Source organism: Saccopteryx leptura, chromosome 12 (assembly GCF_036850995.1).
Source record: "Saccopteryx leptura isolate mSacLep1 chromosome 12, mSacLep1_pri_phased_curated, whole genome shotgun sequence".
NCBI lineage: Eukaryota > Metazoa > Chordata > Mammalia > Chiroptera > Emballonuridae > Saccopteryx > Saccopteryx leptura.
This window is the reverse complement of record NC_089514.1, coordinates 1,053,006-1,069,929: the sequence shown is the minus strand read 5'-3', so window position 1 is coordinate 1,069,929 and position 16,924 is coordinate 1,053,006. Positions and strand designations below refer to the sequence as shown.

At 61.7% G+C, this 16,924-nt stretch overlaps 1 protein-coding gene across 4 annotated transcripts in view; it reads left to right on the top strand.

Moving 5' to 3' along the window:
• Positions 1 to 16,924, top strand: part of TNS3 (tensin 3) — a 146,098-nt gene that overhangs the window by 13,226 nt on the left and 115,948 nt on the right. For all 4 annotated transcript variants that reach the window (XM_066354229.1, XM_066354236.1, XM_066354230.1 and 1 more), the window contains one exon: positions 13,947 to 14,058. The gene's annotated coding sequence lies outside the window, so the exon portion shown is untranslated. Of the gene's footprint in view, positions 1 to 13,946; positions 14,059 to 16,924 lie in introns of those variants that run through there.

Here is a 16,924-nt window from a genome sequence, read left to right as displayed (position 1 = left end):
CTTGCTGTGGCTTGCCACCCCTTCGTGCCAGGAGCCCACACGGCTCTGAACCTGGCAGCCTGCTCGCCTTTGCCTGCAGAAAGCGTGCCCCTTGGCGGGGGCAGGACAGGAGAGGGGCTGGCCCAGTCCAGCCCCCTCCCCCGCTGGGGCCTCGGTGATGGGGGAGGGAGGGGTCCAGAGGCCCCGGACCGGATGGACAGCAGGCAGGGAGGTGTCCTGCTGACCAGTCCCCTGCTCTTCCTCACCCAGGCTCCTGATGCTGGGCACCCCTCCAGGTGGTAGGCTCTCTGGAAAATTCCACGACGCACGCCTCTGAACAGAGGATGGAATTCCTTCGTGGGAGAGCGCACATTCCCTAGCGCTGCGTTAGAGCAGCTCCTCGTGGGCGGGTGTGCCCGTGAGCGCCCAGCCTCCCGACTCTTCCCGCCGGACGTCCTGCTGAGGATGGAAAGAGGAACAACCCCCGATATTTCCAAATGCCTCCGCAGCGTCCCTTTAGCAGAGAAACCAGTCGGCACTGACCAAAGTGAACTAGGATGAAAAGATTCCAGAGAGTATTCTGCAAGTTGTCACTTTGTTTTTGTTTTTTTTAAACTTCAGTTATTTACAGATGTACAGTCAGTGGGTTTATTTCGTAAAGGAAGACACTGGGGTTTGGGAGGATCCGAACACACCCTTCACATAGCCCGCCTCCCCCTCGTGTGTGCGCACACGTGTGCACGCCCGTCTCCATGCATGTGTCATGCCATCTGTGTGTATGTATAAGCATGTGCACAGGTACACACATGACAGCGATGTTTGCAAGGCACACACATGTGCACACAGCACGGTGTGTGTGTGTGTGTGTGTGTACACGTGTTGCCGATTCCTGAGATGCAGGCAGAGGGTGGTCAGAGTGGGGCGCAGTCACTGCGGGTGGGAGGGGACCAGCCTGCGTTGTGTCCCTGCTATTTTTGGGTCCCCAGGCAACTGTTTCTCATGCCCCCCCCCATGCTGAACTCCAGACTGCTCCCTGGCTTGGCGAGATTCCTGTGGACGCATCTGGAAAGCGTCCTTTTGTCTGTCAGATCCCTCGATTCTGTTCTCATCTATCTCGCAGCCAGAACAGCCCCGGGGAAAGAATGAGAAAAGCCATGCACTGGGTGTGTCAGGAAGATGTGCTGGGATGGGGCGCCTGCAGATACAGGAGCCCTTGTCCCCTCTCTGCACGGGGTGTCCCCTCCTTGCGGGCTCTCTCGGCTCAGCCCCCACCCCTCAGAGGGACTGAGAGGAAGGGGACTCCAGCCCCCACCCCCACCCGGGCGGCTGCCTGCCTCCTTCACAAGGAAACATTGTTGAGTCTCTGCATAACTGCAACATATTTTCTGTTTTTCCCCTTCACGGTGCCAAAGCAGAAGTCATTCTTGGTTATTACAACGTCTCTGCGACGTGAGGATTGACGATTAACGGTTACGGAACATTCTGGTCTACGAGTTCCCCTGTGCTCGGTCTTCCATGTGTGAGAGGTCTCCCCGCGCGGGTGCCGGGGACGCCACGTCCCCCTCCGTCCGTCTCTGCGCCCTCCCCTGGCCGGTGGACTTTGTTTCCCGTGCCCAGCGCCTCTGTCTCGGGACGGCTCCGTCCTTGGAGGGCCGTGTCCGTGTGCACCGTGCACGTGGTCGGCCCGCTTTGCCAAGAGCCCTGCGGTCACCAGTTGCCTCTCGGGGTCTCCCGCCGGAGTTTTGGACGCTGCCCCGGCCAGAGGCCCCTCGCTGCCCCTGCAGCTCTGCCCGAGCCCAGCCCTCCTCCCTGGCCTGCTGGGCAGGCGGCCTCATCCAGACCACGCCCCCCAGCACGGCCCAGCCCCCCCCCCTCCTCCTCAGGATGGGCTCAGGGTGCGGCCACCTGGCCCTGCCACCTGCCACCCCCTGGTGCCAGCCCCCAGCCACCGTGGCCGCTTGCTGGGGACACATCGTGGGTATAAGATGTTAACAGGGCTGGGCTTGGTGACGGTTTGCACCCTCCTCCCCGCGGTCTCTGCCCCCGGGGCAGCCACTCAACCCCTCCCCGCGGCCTTTGCTCAGGGGCAGCCACTCAACCCCTCACAGTGGCCGCAGGCTGGTCCCCTCCCACCCGCAGTGACTGGGCCCCACTCTGACCCCAGTGTTCCTCAGGCGCCTGCTCCAATGTCCCCGTCTCAGCCCCGACGGCTACCTCCCTGATCTCGGGCACAGTGCTCGTCCTTCCTCTGGGCTTTGTTGTCCTGGGGAGCAGGTCACACGTCCCCTTTGCCGTCTCTGTGTCCTGGCTGGCCCTGCAGTCAGATGGAGGTTTCTTGAGGACAGGGACCTTGTCTTAAGGGCCTCAATCCTGGCCGGTGTCCCTGGCCTCTGCCTGGCCGACTTCTTACACAGCAGCTGCACCTTGTGGGCCTGACCCCCAGCTGATCGGGCAGGAGGCGGCCCCTGGGACCCTGTGCTCGTGTGCCGGAGACCTCAGGAGCACGGTTAGGCAGGTGCAGGCTCCCCGCCCTGCCTCGATTTCTGCAGAAGCAGGTCTGAGTTCCCCGTGCTCTCTGGAGCTGGTGCCCCGGGAGTTCTGCTCCAGACAGGCCCCTTTTCTCTCAGCAGCCTGCTCCTTCCTTCCTTAATTCCCAGGTCACCGGAGGTCATCCCGACTTGGGGGTCAGCCTCCGGCTTCCCGCTGCTGCCATGGTGGTGGACGCCCTGTCCCTCTGCGGAGTCCCTGTGTCAGCGGCCCAGCCCGTACCTCTTTCCTCAGTGGGGCACCTTCCCCTTCAAGCTCCGGTCATCTGGGTCAGCCCCACGGGGACCGAGGGTGAGTGGATGGGCGGCCAGACAGGTGGGTGGGTGCTGTGAATCACAGTTGATCAGCTGATCAGCGGTCAAAGAGCAGCAGATATGCATTCCAGGGCCCAGCCTGGGTGTGACCTCAGGGTGTGACCGCAGGGTGTGGCCTGGTGACCTGGCGTCTGTCTGCGCTGAATATGGGCCTCATTTCTGAAGCACTGTGTGTCCCGGGGGACACGTGTGCGGGGAAGCCCGTGTCCAGCCCGTGTGCTGTACGGCCCGAGTGCCCCACCACCACCACCGCACATGGAGATGCCCCTGGAGCAGGGACGGGCGGTGGCCCAGGTGTGTCACTCTGTCTGCCCTGCCGGGGCGGTGACGGTGCTGAGACCCCGGACGCCACACCAGGAGCCCCCGTGCTGGGATGGGAATAACCCGGACGTCGCAAAGGAGGGTGGAGAGGACCGTCGTACGCCTTCGAACTCGTGAACTCCCACTTTTTTTTTTTAACCCAAACCCAGAGTCCGCGGCCTCTTTCCTCGTCCTGCCTTCACGTAATCTTCCTTCATCTCAGGGTGTGAGATAATCACCGGGGAATGCAAACAAAACCCTTCACCGGGATTCCGGTCCTGCCTCCTGCCTTCCTCGCTACAATGTGTACCTGCTCAAACCAAACGGGCCGCACGCTTCCCTGACCTTTGCTTCTACTCGTTTTACTTAAAATGTATCTTAGTTAAGGGGTAGTTGGCGGGACGCTGTGGGTCCCAGGTGTGCAACCCAGCGGGTGTGAACTGATTACCTTGGGGTAGCCTCTGTCACTGTCCACCTGCTCTGTTGGTCGGAATGCCCGCGGCCCAGGCTGGCGGAATAACTTGAAACGTGCTGTTCTGTACCCCGGCTTGGTGGCGTGAGCTGACTTTACTGAAGTGCTTCGGGTGGGGCTTCTGTGAACAATTGCTTCTGGATCATTAAGAGCCAACACTGAACGTCATCGAACGGTCGGGACGTATCTGTGGATTCATCGCCTTACGAGATGGGTAAGTTGAGTGGTGAGAGGCGTGAACAGAAACGTTGACATTTTGCCCGATCAGACGGTGGCGCAATGGATAGAGCGTCGGACTGGGACGCGGAGGACCCAGGTTCGAAACCCTGAGGTCTCCAGCTTGAGTGCAGGCTCACCAGCGTGAGCGTGGGATCATAGACATGACCCCAAGGTCGCTGGCTTGAGTCCAAGGTCGCTGGCTTGAGCCCAAGGTCGCTGGCTTGAGCAAGGGGTCACTCAGTCTGCTGGAGCCCCCGGTCAAGGCACATATGAGAAAGCAATCAATGAACAACTAAGGTGCCTCACAAAGAATTGATGCTTCTCATCTCTCTCTCTCCCTCTCTCTCTGTCTCTGTCAAAAAAAAAAAATTGACATTTTAAGAATTTCTTTATTATCTGTAAAATGAGACAGGGTCGGTTGGTTGTAAGATCTGGTAACCACATGATGAAAAGAAATGTATAAGTATCGTGACGCTGATAAAAGTATTCATTTCGTAATCAGAAACACGTGTGGGTCCCTGTCCTCACTGCCCCGCTCCACCGGTGGCCGCAGAGACCCCTGCTTGTCTCTGAGAAACAGGAGAACGTTCCCAGAACCAGGATTCTGGGGTGAGGGGCGTGGCGGGCACCCTGCCGTCGGTGGGCACTTCGAGGCCCATGCCCAGGCCTAGCCAACCATGGAGATTTTCTCTGAGTTAAGTGACCCAGCTTCACTTGAAATCAGTGCGGAGCAGTGCCAGCAGGAAGTGGGTGTTCCTCTGGCCACAGGGCGGGGGGTACCCCATGCTGAAAGCAGCAGAAACCACCCCACAATTGTAGGTCTTGCACTTTTGCTCAGGAACTAACTAATTCCTGTTTTTCTGTGTGAGCTGGGAGTCAGTGCGGGTGCAGAGATGCTTGGGTGGGTGGGGGGGGGCGTGGAGGGCCAGCCCCCGGACATCTTTGACCCTCGTGTCCCCGAGGACTGGACAGAGGGCTCTGACTCCTTTGCCCCTGGCTCCTGTTCGGAGGGTAGTCAGGGCAGGACGGGGCAGTTAGGGTAGTTAGTGGCTTGCTTGTCCACTCCTGCTCGGTCTGGGACTCTTGTCAGGAGCAGGGGTCCGGTGGACAGGAGGGTGGGGGGCTCAGGCCTCTAAGGGGAAGACAAGCAAAGGCTGGCGGGTGGTCCCCGCCCCTGGGCCCTCTCAGCACAGAGAGAAATCTCAGTTTCAATTCCCACTCGTCTGCTCTGTCCTGTTCGGGCCTCCACCCCGGCCCATGGAGCTTCTCCCCGGAGGCGGGCGAGACTGGGAGCATCAGGGTTTCTTTTCTGAGGCACCGTGAGCTCCGCGCCTGCCAGGAGCACAGACAGGAACGGGCAGCAGCCGGTGAGACTGGCCTTCTTACTTTTTTTATTTAATTTTTATTTATTGATTTTTAGCGGAAGGAAGGGCGAGAGAGAGAGAGAGAGAGAGAGAGAGAGAGAGAGAGAGAGAAGAACATTGAGCTGTTCCTCTATGTGCCCTGACTGGGGATCGAACCAGCCACCTCTGCACTTCAAGAAGATTTTCTAACCTCCCGAGCTCTCTGGCCAGGGCTGCTTCCTCCTTTCTGAGGTGGACGGCTCGGTGTCCACTCGGGCGGGACCCACACCATCCTCTGGCCCCGTGCCAGAGCGAGTCCTCAGTCTGGAGTCCAGTGCCCCTGAAGTCCACCCCCTGCAGGAAGAGCCTCGCTTTGGTCTCGGGGACCCAACAGTCAGAGGCAGGCTTTGGGCCTCTGAGAGGCACGGAGGGTTTGGCCTTTGGGGGGCAGGCTGGGCCGGCAGCCCCTCGCAGGGGACGTCTGGTGACGCTGGAGCCGTCCGTCTGAGCCCGAAGGAGTCGGCTCCCCACCTGCCCCGTTTCTTCTGGCTCCGCAGGCCGAGTTGCCCCCAAAGCCCTCAGGGGCGACCTGAGGCCGGCTGTGAGTCAGCAGTGTCGCCCCAGTGCTCAGCGGCCCGCTCTTCTCCGTGTGTGGAAAACCCCAGACAAAGGTTAGGACTTGCAGGCGGAGGCCCGAGGCCAGGCGGATGACTGCACTTCAGGGCCGTGCCCCAAGGATGATGAGCCGGGTGCGGGCAAGCGGGGGAGGCGGCCGGAGGCAGGTCTGCAGCTGAGCTGAGATAGGCACCTGTTTTCAGCCAGAAAGGAGAGCGGAGAAGCCCAGTGTGGGCCAGCCGTCCGCAGGGCGCAGAGCAGGAGGAGCCTGTGTTGTAAGCGGGGCTGTGTGTGTGTGTGTGTGTGTGTGTGTGCGTGCCGGGGGGCGAGAGAGGGGTGAGGGTGGCAAAGTGGGGTGTCACGGCAGGGTTCCCAGTTTGCATCTGGGAGGTTCACTCTGCAGGCTGCAGTGACCGGGGCCGCAGCCAGAGACCATGTCCCGGTGGCTAACTCGCACCTGCTGGTGTGAGGACCCCGAGTGCTGTCACCGCCTGTGAGGTGCGTGCACCACATGCACGGGGTTTATTATTAGTGTGGGAACTTGCTGGATGTTGTACCTTTTCAGTAAGGGGGAGATCGGGGAGCCCCCCCAGCTGGCAGGCCTGCGCTCTGCATGACCTCCCCCAGGGCCCCGCACAGCCCTCCCCACGCCGGGGGCTACCTGCCTGCTGTATGCAGGATCAGGGTCCTTCTGCTGAACCCAGTGGACCCCGGGGAGGGGATTGGCACCATGTGCCCCCAGACAGCGGAACGAGGTGCTTGGGGCTCAGCCTGCCCACACTGCCCTGTGCTCGTCTCATCGGCGACGTTGGGGACAGAGACACGAATGTGACTCAGGTCCTCAGGACTCCTGTCATCATGGGCATGGGGCTGAGTCTGCAGACACCGGGCTGAGGGACGTCTGCAGACACCGGGCTGAGGGACGTCTGCAGACACTGGGGTCTGAGTACCCCGTGGATAAAGTGGGTACTGGCGACTCTCGGAGGCGAATGAATGGACGCAGGAGACGAATGGTGATGCTGCTGGAGGGTGCTGGGCGAGGCGGCGGCCGGCACGGCGCGCTCCTCCTCGGGGTTCTGCGGGGTTCTGCCACAGAAACGGAAAGCCGGGTGTTCCGCGCCAGACCCTGAGAGGTTAATGCCGCCCGGAATCCAGGCCTGGAATTCGCACATGTGTTAACCATAAAGGCTCTGGTCCGGCCCACCCAGACTGCGCTCCGGAGCGCAGACATTGGAGTTGCAAGCAGAGAAGGAGATCTGAAGTCGGGGTGTTCAGCTGACATGGGCCTGAGCTGTGGGTGCCTCACACGGGTCACCAGGTCGGCACCCGGGCTGGGCGCTGAGGCCGGTCAGTTCACTGGGCCACTGCACCCCCCACAGAAGGTGGTGCGAGGCCTCAGCAGACAGGTCCAGGATCGTGGCAGCCTTCCCTTCCCCCCATCGGTGCCGCTCACGACCCTGCCTGTGCGGACAGCCCGAGGACAGCCCCTGAGGACAGCCCCTGAGGACAGCCCCTAAGGACAGCCCCTGAGGACAGCCCCTGAGGACAGCCGGTGACAGCTCGCCCTGGGCGGTCTGATGGGCAGAGAGGAGAGCTGTGCTCTCTGTGGGTCACGCCCACCCTTCCCCTGGGGCTGTCCCTCAGGCAGAGTGACCCTTCCACTTTCCCAGGTGGCTGCCTCCCTTGTCATGTGACCACCTGCTCTGGCCACGAGGGTCACCTTTACCTCCCACACTCTAGGCTTGAAATTTCCTTCTAAAACTGCAGACCCAGAGAGGAAAAGGGGTCTGGAAATGGCAGGTTGTTTTCAGGGAGCTGGGTGGTCATCGAGATGGTGAGGATGGGGCGGGGGCTGGGGTCCCCCCACCCAGGGAGAGGTCCCCATTCCCTTGCTCTGAGCTTGCTGGAGCCCCAGCAGGACCTCATCCCTCCCTGTGGTCCCCAGTTGCAGCGGGAGACTGGGGGGAAAGCCTTCCGGCCTGGGAGTTTCCCTCTCCCACTCTCACTGCAAACCCACAGTTGGCTATCAGCGCAGCTCCCCGGTGACACTGGCCACTGCCCATGCAGAGTGACGGGGCGCATTCTCGGTTCAGAATCCTCAAGCCAAAGAGTTTGTGGGTCTTGATTTCAAGCCCCTGAGACTGCGTTCTTGGAGAGGTCTGAAATCCTACACAGGCGGCACCCTAGCCAAGGGCGCGGGGAATCCAGTCGGAGCGGAAGGCTTGCCCCCCACCCCTGCCCGGGGCGTTCCTGCACCACCCGCCCTGGGTTTGGCTGAGAAGCCTGTGCGTCCTCTCTGGAGCTGCGGTCCGGGGCGGGGGAGGGAGGGCTAATTCGTGTCAGATGGAGGTTCGCCGGGGGACCTTGCTCTCACTGGCTCGCCTAGCTTTTGTTCACTGCATCTGACTTCTGGCTGCGGACTGGAAGTGGAGGTGGCAGCCGCGTCGGATCGGGCCTCCAAGCGCCGAACTTTTCCTGGGACTCTCAGACGCAGCGGCCAGGGAGGCACCTCTGCCGGGCACCGCGGCCAGAGGGTCAGCAGCGCCCGTCGCCGTCCTCGCCTGGCCCCGTCGGGCTCTCCGCGGGCGCGGGGAGCGGCCATGAGGCTGCGCGCCTTGACCCGGGGGCCTCCTGGAGGATGCGCGCGCGGGGCCCGGGCGCGCCGGCGCCGGCGCCAAGTGAGTGGGCGCTCGGAGGGGGTGGAGAGGGGGGACTCCCGGTGCTCCAAGGGGCTCTTTCTGACCGGTGCGCGCGTGCGCGCGCGGCCGGTGCGCGCTCAGACCCTTGTCTCTGCGCGCTGGGGCAAGCCTGCGCGCGTGCCCGTGTGTGCTCAGGTCCGGGAGTGCGCGTGTCCTGTCTGTGCCCGCGTGAGTGCTTGTGTTCTCTTGTTTGTGCAGGCAGGAGAGAGAGACAAGGAGTGGGAGGCTTGCCTAGTGGGCGGGGGCGCCTTGGTGAGCCCCCCCGGAGTGGGAGACAGTTGAGGCTTAACTTTCTAATCCAACTGCCTCTTGAACACGCTTCCCTGGACTCCATTCCTGCGGAAGGAGGAACGGAGTCCTTACGCATTGGCTGTTAGGCGGACTCTCTGTGCTGCCCCTGCTTCTTGCAAAGAAAAGGGCGCTCAGCTCTGTGCAGACACACTAGGGCTCACCAGGCGTTACATTCCGGGCTCATGGGACCAACCTCTGCAGGCCGGAATTGAGCCTAGCAGATGAGGGCGGGGGCGGGGGCTGCAGGGGGAGGCGCCTCCCCACCAGCTCCAGCCTCTCTTTCTTTGAGTCTGATCATTAGGCCTGTATCATATCCATTTTCCTGGAAACTTCTGTGAGGGTCTGAGGAGTGAGTGAGAAAAGTCAAAATGTCAGCTGCTTTCCATCACTTTGAATTGTAGCTGGTTCCTGATGTTTAGTTTATCAGCCAAACGCTGTTGCTGGGGCGTTGGGGACAAAGTATGGAGTGTGTGTGTGGGGGGGAAGGGGTCCTTGCGCTCAGGGTCCTGTGGCTGCCAGGGGGTGGGCGTGTCTCCAGGCAGGAGCACCCCGGAGCTTTGGGGCCCATTCTGCCCGAGTGGGAAGTCTTGGGGGCCGTTGTAACTCCAGAGTCAAGCTGGTTTGTGTCTGCCTCCCTGGACCGCCGCTGAAGTGCCCCTGGTACCAGAACACACACTCGAACCCTCTGTCCCGAGGGCAGGACGTGGCTTGGGTGGTGCTGACACAGCTTTTGTGTGGGGAACCGTTTTGTCACCCGGGAGGTAGCTGGGAGGTCCCAGCCCGGAGGCCTGTGTCCCCGGGCGTGTTTGCAGAAGCCGAGGGTTCCTTGTTCTGCACTCTTGTCCGGAACCTCCTCGCTCAAATTTGCAGAGGTTTTTTTCTTTCTAAAAAAAGAAAAAAACGAAAAACAAACCAAAACCCTCAGCGTCAAGAATGGCATTAACTGCCGCGCACCCGCTCAGGGAGCCTTCGAGGACCCCGCAGCCTTGCTCTCTCCGTGCCAACTGTCTGCTCCAGACAATTAAATGCCGTTTAGATTCCTGAGCTGAGCCCGCTGGAGGCTGCCCCTCCCCCGCGCCCACGGCCCCACCTCTTGGGGAGGACGGAAAGCAGGTCTCAGGTGAGAACAAAGGCTCTCTCACCCGGCCTCCCCTCCGTCCCCAGCGGGGATGTTTTGTGCAGACGCCGGGAGCAGATGTCACTACGCTGTCCGCTGTCCGCGGGGAGTCCTCGGGCGTCCAGCCGGGCAAAGGGGCTCAGCCTCCCCGCGGCTGTGCAGCAGCTTGCTGTGGTCTCCTGGTTTGTCTTCCCGGGGGGGGGGGCCCTCGGCGGCGGGAGAACCTGAGAAGACACCCCAGGAACACAGCCCCCTTCTCCCTGCGTGGAATAAAAGTATTGACGAAGAAGAAAAGGTCGCAGTGTCCTGCTTTGGCCCACAGACTGTGACCAATTCATTCGGTCAACAAATATTCATTGAGGCCCCCAGCTCACTGGGTGCAGGCGCCGTGCAGGGCCCCCAGAGGACGGAGGGACAAGGACCCCGTGTCCTGGCCCTGGGAAGGGGCAGGGCCGACAGGAGAGACGGCTCACAGACAAGGGACCGAAATCTTTGGGGGAACGTCTGTGCCAACCAGGGAGGGCGACGGGGGGGGGGGGGGCCTGAATGCCTCCCCCTGTCAGCGTGGGCGGGGAGGGCGGGGCCTGAATGCCCCCCTGTCAGCGTGGGCGGGGAGGGCGGGGCCTGAATGCCCCCCTGTCAGCGTGGGCGGGGAGGGGCGGGGCCTGAATGCCCCCCCTCTGAGCGTGGGCGTGGGAGGGGCGGGGCCTGAATGCCCCCCTGTCTGAGCGTGGGCGTGGGGGGCGGGGCCTGAATGTCCCCCTGTCAGCATGGGCGTGGGAGGGGCGGGGCCTGAATGTCGCCCCCTGTCAGCGTGGGCGGGGCCTGAGCCCACCCTCCTCCTCCCTCCGCGCTGTGGTCTTGGTCTCACGCCGGACCATCCTGCTTGTGGAACGCCGAGGACCATGGAGACGGCACGGGTGGGTCCGGCCGATGTCAGGAGCCCCATTCAGGACAGCAGCTCCGTCCACACCAAACCGGCCCTGAGCCCGGGAGCCCCGCCCACCCGCCCAGCGGGCACGACCTCTTGAAACCAGAAACGCACACGTGAAGGCGCCCAGAGCAAGGGTCCCTCCCTTGGCATGTAGACCAGGTCCTTACAGTGTGATCTGCCACCCAGGGTGGCTCTCGGTTCCGGCTGCAGGTCCAAGTCACGCGGGGGGGGGGGGTTCTGAAAAGGTTCGTTTCTGGCCCCACCTCCGGAGACTCGACTCGAATGGGTCTGGGGTGCGGCTTCGGGGAGCTGTTTTAAAGTCTCTGCGGCCAGCGTTCACGGCTGGCCCCTGGCTTGGCATTTGGTCGCTGACCGATAGACAGGAGGGGAAGGGTAACCTCTGTGACCTGCCCGGGGTCCCAGACCTGGTACTGCAGGTGGCTGAGCTGTGTGTGCAGGACACACTGCCCCTCTTCTGCCGGGCTTGGCAAGACCAACGAGAACACCAGGAGCTACGTGACCGCCGGGACCGCGGAGGAGCTTGAGAGCGCAGGGGAGGGCGGGACTAGAAGTGGTCACGGCGGAGACTCGATGTCCCCGGCAGAGAGCGGGGACAGCGGGGAAAGGACAAGGACGGTCAGCCCAGGGAGGAACGGCCGAAGCTTGTGTAGACCTGAAGAATCTTTTGCTTCACTTCCATTTTTGGAAGGTGTTTTTTCCTGGGCGCAGAATTCTAGATTGGCAGATGTTTTCTCTCCGCGCTTTGTCGACGCCCTGTCTTCTCACGCCTTGGGATTTGTGGTTTCTTGGGTTTGTAGTTTGGAAAAGTTTCAGGCATTATTTTTCCAAATGGTCCCCCCCCCCTGCCTTGAAGTGGCTCACGGATGCTCTGTGCTGGTTTATCAGTTCAGGGACTTAGGCTCCCTCTTCCTTCTGGGCTTTGTTGTGGGAAGTTTGCGTTGTGATGTCTTCAAGTTTGCTAATCTTTCTCCTGCAGGGTCTCCTTTTCTAATCATCCCACCCGGTGCATGTTGACCTCTGAGTTTTACAGGGTTTTTTCCCCCATAGAAGTTTGATTTGGAGGTTTTTAGACCTTCGAGGTCTCTGTTTACCGTCTGAACAGACAGAGCACCGTGGTCATCACATCCCCACCCCGTAATGTCCTCTGCGCTGTCCGCTGGGGATCCGTTTCAGGTGCTGGTTTCTCCTCATGGGCTGTGTTTACCTGCCGCTTTGCACGTCCGATCATTTTTGATCGGATATCACACATTGTGGATTTTTACTTTATTAGGTGCTGCATGGATACTTTGTAATTTTTGCAGATTCTTCTTGCCTTGTTCCGGACCGCGGTTAGGTGACTTGGAGAGGGTTTGATCTAGGCTGGAGAGAAGCCGTGCTCCTCCGTCGAGAGTTCATGAACCCCCCGCAGTGCAGGCGAAGTCCTGCTGTGTTCTCTAGGCAATGCTGAGGGAACAGGCACTATTCTCCGCTCTGGGTGGGCACCGAGCACCGTTTCTTCCAATCCTGGCTGGTGTTTCTTTCCCCAGCCTCGGGAAGCTCCCTCATACACACATGTGCGTGCGCACGCCTACACGCCACCTGCGGGTGCCTGTCCGTGTTCAGCTGGATGCTTCGGGGGGGGGGAGCTTTACGAAGATGTCGAGTGCTCTAGGCAGCGCCCTGTAGTCCGGGGCTCTCTTGTCAGTGAATTCTCGCTGTCTTGTGCTGCCGGGACCCTGAGCTCCTCCATGACCCGGGGAGGGAGTGTGCTGCTCCCCCCCCCCTTCCCTCTCTGCGCCCGCCCGGGAGACTGGGTTGCTGCTAGAATCTGGGGCAGCCGCGGAGCTCACCTCATTAGCTCCTGCCTCCAAGGAGCTGGCGAGGTTAGCCTGCCGGCTCGCGAACGTCCCATAAATAGAACCATTCACGGCCTGCTCTCTCGTCTGGCTCCCTTGCACTCGACATAGTAACGCTTTTGATGTTCGCCCGCGGACGTTACATGTATCAGCAGTTTGTTCTCGTGTGTGTGGAACAGTGTTTCCATTGTATACGTGGACTGTGGTTAGTTCATCCTGGTTTTTTGTGATGGATATTTGGGTTCTTTAAATCAGGAGGCTGTGACTGTTCTGGCCGGAGTTTTGTGGACATTTGGTTTTTTGTTTTTTGGGTTTTTTTGTAGTGCCTGGAGGAATGGAATTGTGGAGTCAAAGGGTTGGTGTCGACATAAGGATGGAAGAGACTGTCTGACAGTTTTCCCAAAGTGATTGTACCACCACCGCTTGTTTCACCCTCTGGACAGCGGTGCCTCTTCCCAGCGAATGTTAGTGGCCCTGGTAGCGAGGGACGGCCGCGGAGAATCCGTGTGGCTGTCGGTGACTGAGTGGCCACATGGTCACGTGTCAGGAAACGGGTTCAGGGACGGGCATGTGGTTTCCAGGGCAGCTCGAATCTGTGTGAGACCGTCCCACGGCGGTGGGCCCTCGCGTCCGCACACATGGGTCCCCTCGGTAGCGAGGGGCTTGTCTTCTCCTGCGTGTGGGCGGATTCGACGCTGCCCCAGGCTTTCGGGAGGGACCTGCCTGTCTCACCACGCTGCTCTTGGTCTCCTGACCGCCTCTCCTTCTCAGCGGGGTGCCCTTCACCTCAGAGAGGCCGCGGGGCCGCGGGAGCCCACGAGCTAGCGTCTTCCGCACGGAAGCGGTGCTGTTTGTTCATCGTGTCCTGCGGAAGGCACAGCGTTGAAATGCTGGGGAGGCCTGTGGATTGCGTTGTCGCGGCAGCGGGTGGCGGGGAGCCTCCAGCCTGGGAGCTGGAGCGAGATCCCGGAGGCAGCGCGGGGTCGCGACGCCCTTGGAGAGGGGACGCGCAGGCTGTGCGGTGGGCGCTCTCGCCAGGGGCTCCGGCATCGGGGAGGCCGCCCGGGCGCCCGAGACCCCCCTGGGCACCCCCGGCGTTGGCAGGGTGACTCCTTCCCCCCGTGTGCCGGGTCAGGCTCCTGCTCTGGCTCCAGCACGACTCTGCGTGGTTTATCACCCCCCCCCCCCCAGAGGCAGAGGGGAGGAGAGCGCAGGGGCGCGGCGTTGGAGCGCTGACCCTCCCTCCCTTCGCTCTTTCAGCCGGAAGACCCCACGGCCAGCCTGCACCGCTTTAAGAACAAGGTCTTCCGGAAAGCCAGAGTCTGTGGGGTCTGCAAACAGATCATCGCCGGTCCGGGGATCTCCTGCCGAGGTGAGTCCGTGTTTACCGTTCTTTCGCTGATTAAACCAAAGCAGAGCAAAGCACCACACGCACAACAGAGGGAAAGCCTCTCGGGAGTTTCCAGAAGCCGAATCCCGGAATTCCCCTTCGTAGCCGCCCCCCCTGCCCTCCCCCCCCCCCCCGGGCCCCCTGCTGGGCGGGCACCAGCTATGTTTACACAGAGACCAGCCCCTGAGGAAACTCCCAGGAGCAGCAGAGCCACCGTGGGGGAGACGGAACACGGGGCTTGTCCTCTGGTCTCCCAAACGCAGGCGACCTGTTTCCACCTTCTGGTCTTTTACCAGAGTTTACAAACGGCCGGTTCCTGGCCTTCAGCGTCAGGGTTCTGTGTGTGACAGCCCCTTCGGCCGGGTGTCAGGCCTCTGTCCTGGCGCTGAACGCAGCCACCAGCCTCGCTGGGCACCAGTGATCCGGGGGACGTGCTGGGTGTTTTGTTGTTTTTTGTTTTTTTGGTGCTTGTACATGAACACATTGGTACAATGGACAAGTGGGAACATTTCTTTTTTTGTGTGTGTGACAGAGACAGAGAGAGAGAGACAGAGAGAGGGATAGGGACAGACCGAGGCAGGAAGAAAGAGAGATGAGAAGCATCAAGTCTTTGTTGTGGCACCTTAGTTTTTCATTGATTACTTTCTCATATGTGCTTTGACCCCGGGGGGCCACAGCAGAGCAAGTGACCCCTTGCTTGAGCCAGCGACCTTGGGTCCAAGCTGGTGAGCTTTGCTCAAACCAGATGAGCCCGCGCTCAAGCTGGCGACCTCGGGGTCTCGAACCTGAGTCCTCCACGTCCCAGTCTGACGCTCTATCCACTGTGCCACCGCCTGGTCGGGCGAGAACGACATTTCTTGTTTTCCTTGAACCCTAGAGTGGGGGATGGGGTCGTGGGTCCGCTGCACAGAGCGGAGGGGGGGTGGAGGGCAGGGTCCTGGGGAACACGCAGGGTCTTCTGTCCATCTGGTCACTGATGGGCTGGGGTTTTCCCACCTAGGACATTCGTGGGGTTTTACTAGTGGACTTCTGTTGTGCTGGGGCAGCACCCTGAATTCCCTGTCTCCCCGGGGGCCCCTTCTGGACGTCCTGATGGCTGCCCCAGGGTTCGGTGGCCCTCCGGGAAGACACAGCACTGTCAGCCTTCTCTGGGGTGAGAATGTGTCCGGGGCCCTCAGGGGCTCTTTGAGAGACAAAGGCGGAGGACCCGGGTTCGATTCCCGGCCAGGGCACATAGGAGAAGCGTCCATTTGCTTCTCCACCCCTCCGCCGCGCCTTCCTCTCTGTCTCTCTCTTCCCCTCCCGCAGCCACGGCTCCATTGGAGCAAAGATGGCCCGGGCGCTGGGGATGGCTCTGTGGCCTCTGCCCCAGGCGCTAGAGTGGCTCTGGTCGCAACATGGCGACGCCCAGGATGGGCAGAGCATCGCCCCCTGGTGGGCAGAGCGTCGCCCCATGGTGGGCGTGCCGGGTGGATCCCGGTCGGGCGCATGCGGGAGTCTGTCTGACTGTCTCTCCCTGTTTCCAGCTTTAGAAAAATGCAAAAAAAAAAAAAAAAAAAAAAGAAAATTAAACGAGAGACAAAGGGCCGGAGAGCCATCAGTTCTCCTCCCTCCATCCCGGACCCTGCCTCTGGGGGCTCCTGAGAGGTCTCCTCCCCACCTGAGCCCCCGGGTGTCTCTCCCCTGGGACCCTCACCTGCTTCTGGAGAGTGCGTGACCCTCTTCCTCTGTCCTGGAGGCAGCCTCTGACGGAGCTGGTGGCTGTCCCCCACCCAGACCTGTCACCCTGCTCTCCAGAGAGGTCACCTGTGGGCCTCCCCCAGCCGGCCGGTCACGGCCTCTGGCAGTGAGCGCTCTGGGCAGAAAGGCAGCCCTGAGCTGCAGGGAAGCACCGGCCACGGCCCAGCCCCAGAGGGTGGCCCCAGGGCTCCGCAGGGACAGCACACGTGTGACCTCAGGCTGCACAGCCTTACGAGGGGACACGAGCAGCAGCGAGCGCCTCCATGGTGGAGCCAGAAGAGCCTGAGCCCAGTCTCTCTCTGTCTCCGTGTCTTCTCCACCCGTCAGGGCCAAGCGAGGGGGTGACACGCCGGGCGGGTGTCCCGGTGCCGCCTGGCGGCCCTGCCCGAGGTGGGCAGGCGTGAGCCCCGGCGGGGAGGACGCCATCGGGGGATGGAGCGCGCTTGAGGGGGGGGGGGGCGGTCCCCATGGGGAAGCTGCTAACGAATCATTTCCTTCGAGGAAAGAGGTCGGTGGGTCACAGGTCATCTGCACGGGGTTGGGATCAATTTCACGGCAAGACAGGACGCCGCGGTGCGGGGTGGTGGGGTGGTGGGCGGGCGGTGGGCAGACAGGACCCGCTGCCGCTCCCACGTGCCAGGGTCCCGGAGCCTCGGCGGCAACACGGCAGCGGGCTGGGGTCCGGGGCGTCCCTGCCTCCCCAAGTCAGACCCCAGAGCGATGTCCGGGAAGACGGGGAGACGTTGGCACCGACCCGAGCTGCCGGCTGCCGGGGTCTCGCACTCGGCCTGCCCTGCGTCACCAGGGCACCCCGCGCCCGCGTGAGGTCAACACCACAGCCTGTGGCCCGCGCCCTTCACGACACCTGGTGACAGACAGCGAGCTAAGCGCCAGGGGTCGTGTTTGCCTTGAGCTCTGATGTCTCTCTCTCTCTCTCTCTCTCTCTCTCTCTCTCTCTCTCTCTCTCTCTCTCTCGGAAGAGCATCTCGCTCTCTGAGGATGAAGCCGTGAACATCACCCGAGCCCCGGGAGGGGCTGGCGCTCATGCGTGTTCCTCGGCGGGTCCCCCACGGGCGTCCAGGGCAGAGGCAGGCGGGTCCCCCACGGG